The sequence below is a fragment of the Belonocnema kinseyi genome, chromosome 4, assembly GCF_010883055.1.
Source record: "Belonocnema kinseyi isolate 2016_QV_RU_SX_M_011 chromosome 4, B_treatae_v1, whole genome shotgun sequence".
NCBI classification, from domain to species: Eukaryota; Metazoa; Arthropoda; class Insecta; order Hymenoptera; family Cynipidae; genus Belonocnema; species Belonocnema kinseyi.
In genome coordinates this window covers 3516318-3522308 of record NC_046660.1, presented here as the reverse complement: position 1 = coordinate 3522308, position 5991 = coordinate 3516318, and positions in this window count along the sequence as shown.

The following is a 5991-nucleotide window of genomic DNA, read 5'->3' as shown; positions in this document are numbered from 1 at the left end:
GCTATCTAAGGATGGTACTATAGAACGCCACCTCAAGGTAGGCCTAGTGGCGCCATCTCTTGGTCAGGCCGGAAACTTATCAATCCACCCTCGTATAATATTAGCAAATGGTTTTTCATACATCTACATCACCTCTGATATCACATTTATGACAGTTATGTTTTGCGTTTACGGACACGATGCCATTTTGTGTCGGTAAGGAGAAAGGCCGTGGATTTACTGTCAAGTCTTTGCGCTGACTGGTTTCTATTCTGGCGAATTTACTTAAATCGTATGATTATTAATGAAGTAGAACTTAAACTTTTTCAAGTTAACTGCTCATAAGTTTTTTACCTAAGTATCATTTTTGTATTACATCATTTTAGACCATTTTAGCAACTTTGCACAATAACATCAGATGTTAATTTTTTAGAGCCATTATCATTTTTTATGAAGATAATTTGAAAATAACATTTTTTTCAGAAAAATTTCGTTTACTTATGTCACTTTTTCCACATTTTATACCATCTTAGCAACTTTTTACGAAAAAATAAAATGTGTTTTTTTTTTTAGCAGCTATATGTCCGGATAGAACTTGAAAATATTTTCTTCAAAAATGTTTTCACGTTAATTATATATTCCCTTTTTTGTCATTTTGAAACACCTCAACAACAATTATAAGCCTATTTTTTATAATGTTCGAGTTTTGCACCACTGGCACACCACAGCCCTGGTCGTACCGCCAACTGTTAGCCAATACTGGGCAAACTACCGCCTGTATGTACTTGTGGGCACTACTGGGCCAGTACTGCATCAGTGGTACACTCCGGCGCACACTCCGGCGTTTGTACGAGTTGCAGCAGCAACTCGTACAAACGCCATTTTCATTCGTATACTCGTGTATCGTGCAAGTTTGTTGAACATTCTCTTACCCTAACTGCAGTTACGTAACATTTTTTTTGTATTAGGTTAGAAAACTAAATAGACGTTTTGTGATTAAAAACAGATCTTTAGAATAAAGTGCAGAATATAAATAAATTAAACAATATTTTAACGTAACACAACAATGCTTTTTGATATTTTTTTGGTTAGACACATTTTCAAATTATTTATAAGAAAAGAAGTATCAGCAATTTTTTTTTAGAATTATATAAATTTTATCTTTTTCATGAGACAATTAGGACAGATTTTTAAATATTTCAGATATGTCAAAAAAAGAATGTAGAAGATTTAAAAAAAAGTATATATTATTATACAGGATTTTACAAATTACTATATTGTAAAAATCTTAGCCTTTTCAAAAGACATTTAGGGCTTTCAAAATTTCAGAAGAAATGATAAATATTCCATAAATTTTCGGAAATACTACCAAGGTTTTTAATATATTTAATCTATGCAAAGCTTCTAGAATTCCTAAAAATATTTTATAATAAATCCAATTTTTCTTGAAATTTTGAACCATCATTTAAAATGTAAAACCTCCTAAATTATTTAAAATATTTTTATCTGACTGGAATTTTTCTTGAAATTTTGAAATTTATTTGATTTGAAAAGTTATTTAAAGTTATTTTATTTTTTAATGTTAAATAACGTAAAAAATAATCTTTAAAATAAAAATATTAAATATTCTTAAACAAAAGAAGCAAGGTACAAACTAAAATTAACAGACAAAAAATGTCCGCCTGGAAAGATCTATAAATTTATTATTATTCATTTTTAGATAGGACGAGTAGATTTTCTTTCAACTGTCGGTATAAAAGGTGAGCTTTTAATTTTATTGGAAGCATATCCGAGACATTTTTCGGTACAATACCTGAAAGTGATTTAGATTATAGTAAACACGAACCTGATCAACTGTATTCCCAAAAGAAAATGTTAAAAATGTAATTAAAAAATCAAACTAAAGTAATTAGGACTATTTTAAGTCCGGCCGCACGTGATGTTGATTCCTTGTTTTCAAAAAATATAAACATCACAGATAATTGTAACAATTAGCCAATAAGTCCCTCGGCAAATATCGAAAACCTAGTAATGGCTAATCAGATCACAATCAATTAAACAATTTGAAGAGGTAAACAATTACAAGGTGGCATTCAGTTGGCAGAGGAAAATTATCAATACTTGATTTACATTGCCGAAATAACTGTTTCATTGATAAATAGTACATCTATTTACTCAATTGAAAGGCCGATTTTAGAAAAAGAAATCTACAAAATGAATCACTTAATTCCGATACCACTACGAAAGGGGGATAATCTTATCACCGTAATCCGATATGAAAATTATTAACTTGGAATTATAAAAATTTGCAAAAGAGAGAATCCTAGCTATCTCCCAGCAGAAAGTAAATCCTACAAAACGCAATTGATAAAAAAAAAACAGCGTTAAAATTATATACAACAAAATTTGTCAGATTAATATAATTATTATTGATCAAACGGTATTTTACATTGTACAAAACAAGCAGGGTGTCATTATGATTCCAAACAAGGAGGACACAGTACAAATTTACTGTGGAAATTTAAATGATGAAAAGTCAATAACAGGATTCACTCTAATTAGAGCTCTAGAAAACTGCATTATACATACCGAATACACTATTGTAAAATTAATTGAAACCAAAGTAAAAACGCAGAATTTGTCATGCCGAAAAAATGTTATAATTCCATTCTCGAAACTCGATTTATGTAAATCCCGTAAGAAATGAATTCCTACCTATGAAAGGACAAATAAATGACCAGGAATTAAAATTAGCCGGAAAATCTTTAGATGAGATAGAAAACGTTTTGAGTAAAGTACAGAGTATTAGAAGATCTCATTCATTGAAAAAAGGCAACGAACATTCTTTCTTACTTAGGCTACACTTCGTTAATCCTTATCTCAATAGTTGCACTTTATAAATGCGGAGTTTGCGAATTAATTCAGAAATGGTTTCCTAGCCTCTGCATACATTTTTGTTGTGCCACCAATAAGATAAACAACGAAATAATACCACATATCCCTGCCTCCCTTTTTATATGATAAGGGCAGTAGAGTGTACGCTTTCATCGTGGGACCGTCCCAGTAGGGCCTCGGCTCCAGATTCATTCCTTGCCTGACTGCTACGGCTGCAACTTGCGTTTCGTTTAATAAACTATCTGACCAGGTCTACGAATCTGTGGCAGGACAAAATTAAATTAAAGTGACTTTTCATTCAGACAGTCACAAATGTCCTCAAGGCGTTGTGCAAGAGAAACGACATTTGCAATACGAGTATAATCGACTACTTTTTCATCTGCTCCCATTTTGTAAGTTGTAAATTGATTTAACTGGATTTGTACAGATTATTCGCTCTTTTGTTGATGCACAGTTTTGAAGCGTGACCACATTTCAGCTGCAGTATTACAGTGACTTAAATGTTTCAACAGTTCCAGCTCAAGGCCTCGCATCAGGAAACGCTTGAGCTTCTGCATTTTTCGCTTCCCAATTTGTCGTATCAGAGACTGTCGAGGAGTCATTCCAGTTATATAGGACTTGAGCTTGTTTTCCGTCATAAAATTTTCCATTTGTCGGCAACAAAGATAAAAACTTTGTCCATTAAATCAATGTACATGATATATCTTATTTTGCTTGGTCATGTTATATTCATTGGAAAAGAAAAACGTGTTTTTACGTACACATTTATCTCACAGTTTATACACACAAAGATTTCACAACTCCACAGGTGGCAGTACGCCCATAACCTGATGAAGTTTGAGAAGTAACCAGTAACAACCTGGTCACACTGGGTACACAGTATGAGAATTGAGTAAAAATTTACATATCGACAAAAAATAAATTATTAATTAAAATGGTATAGCTCTATAGCCCGTATAGCCCGTATAGAAAGACCCTTTCATCTTAAATATCGAACAACTTCATGCTTGGGGAATTTAGTATCCATATGCTCTACTTTTCCAGTAATCTTAACATGCCTATGTTCCACTATGTATTCTTATTAAGGTACGAATTATTCAAGATAAAAAGTTATATTCTGAGCAAACCCGGATATCTCTAGCATGTGCTCTAGTGATTCTTCTATATTTTTAAATTGACACATGGCCTTATAAAACCTAAAAATACATAGGAATAATTACTGCACATGTCAGAGATATCCGCGCTCCGCCACCACTGACAATGCATTTACGAGTAGACATGGCTACTTAAAATCTTAAAAAGTATTTAAGAAGTTACGAACGCGTGGATTATGCGTCGAATGACGTTTTTCATTTCGTACCCCAAGAAGCGGACACTTCGTACCCGAAGTAGTAGGTACTTCGTACCCCAAGTGATGGATACTTCGTACCTCAAGTGATTGAAAATCTCTACCCTGCATTACGGTGCCGAATTCACACCGCAAGGGTAATTTCTGTTGCAGGTATATGGTACCATGATATTGGTGCTTCATTAATAATTTATCTTTTCTGTGTAAAGTGGATGGATTCTCGATACAATCATTTATTCCATGCAACACAAAATTAGTCAACAAGTAGAAATAAATTTGGAATAAGAACAAAGAACATCGTTCGGTTTAGCACTGCTCTCAGCCGTGACTGTCTTGACAAGCTCTGAAGCTGAATCAAACTCCAACGCAAATTCACGCAAAAATACAGGAGAGTTGTGGGGATACCATGCGGTTTATCATCCAAGTAAAAGGCGCTAATTTCTCAACAGGAATTAGGTATAAAAATCTACCCGCTTCGCGTCCTATCAAGAAGTGATCTTTAACGAAATTGTAGATCTTTTTTAGGATAACAATTTTTGTTCATTCATCTTTTTTCGTACATTAAGCACTGCGTCCACAGAAGTAAAATTTAAAATCACTAAATGAAACTCCAAAATGTTCTCTACATTCTCTCGAATTTTTAACGAAATCCCCATGGTTCATTTTTGAGATATTAAATGAAAACGAAAAAATTAAAAAATTAAATATAAGATCTGAATATTATTCCATTTCCTCCAACTAACATTGGGGGATGGGTTAAGTGGCAATTAAAGGGTGGGGGGAGCAGAAGTACCTTATGGAAGACGTGAAAAATGCAAAAAAACCCTAAATTTGCAATTTTTTTGGCAAATTTTTTGTGCAAAACCACTCTAACTTTGTAATTTATTTTTGTGATTTTTTTTCGCAAATTACCCTAGATTAGCAATCTTTTTTTTCACAATTATTTGTTGCCACTTTCTTTCACAATTTTTTTTTCGCAATTTTATATGCAAAACCACCCTAAATTTGCATTTTTTTTGCGATTTTTTTTCGCAATTTTTTATGCAAAACCACCCTAGATTAGCAATATTTTTTTGCAATTCTTTTTTACAAAACAATCCTAAAGTATAAACTTTTTTTCGCACTTTTTTTTACGCAAAACGACCTAAATGTGCATTTTTTCGCAATTTTTTTTTCGAATTTTTTTTTCTCAATTTATTTTCGAATTTTTTTTCTCAATTTTTTATGCAAAACAACCCTAGATTAGAAATTTTTTTTCGCAATTATTTTTTGAAACAACCATAAAGTACAAATTTATGTTCGCAACTTTTTTATGCAAAACGACATAAATTTGGATTTTTTTCGCAATTTTTTTTCTCAAGTATTTTTCGAAAAACAAGCATAAAATATAATTTTTTTTCGGAATTTTTTTTATGCAAAAAGACTTAAGTGAGCATTTTTTCACCATTTCATCCGAAAATTTTTCGCAATTTTTCAAAAAATACAAATTTTAATTTTTTCATAATCCGCCAAAAACTCGATTTTTTTTTGCTCAAAACTGAAATTTAATTTTTGTAAAATTCCCAAAACTCTAATTTTTTTAATTGCCGAAATGGATGTACCCCCGCTCCCGTTTCCAGTCTGCCCCTCTGTCTCGACTCTACATTGCCGGAATGGATGTGCCCTCGCTATTAGTATAACCGTCTCCGTCAGATATTTTTCATATTTTTCAGTTTTGTAGGTACACTATACATCTACCTCCCCTCCAAATGTTATGGTTTTCCCACGGT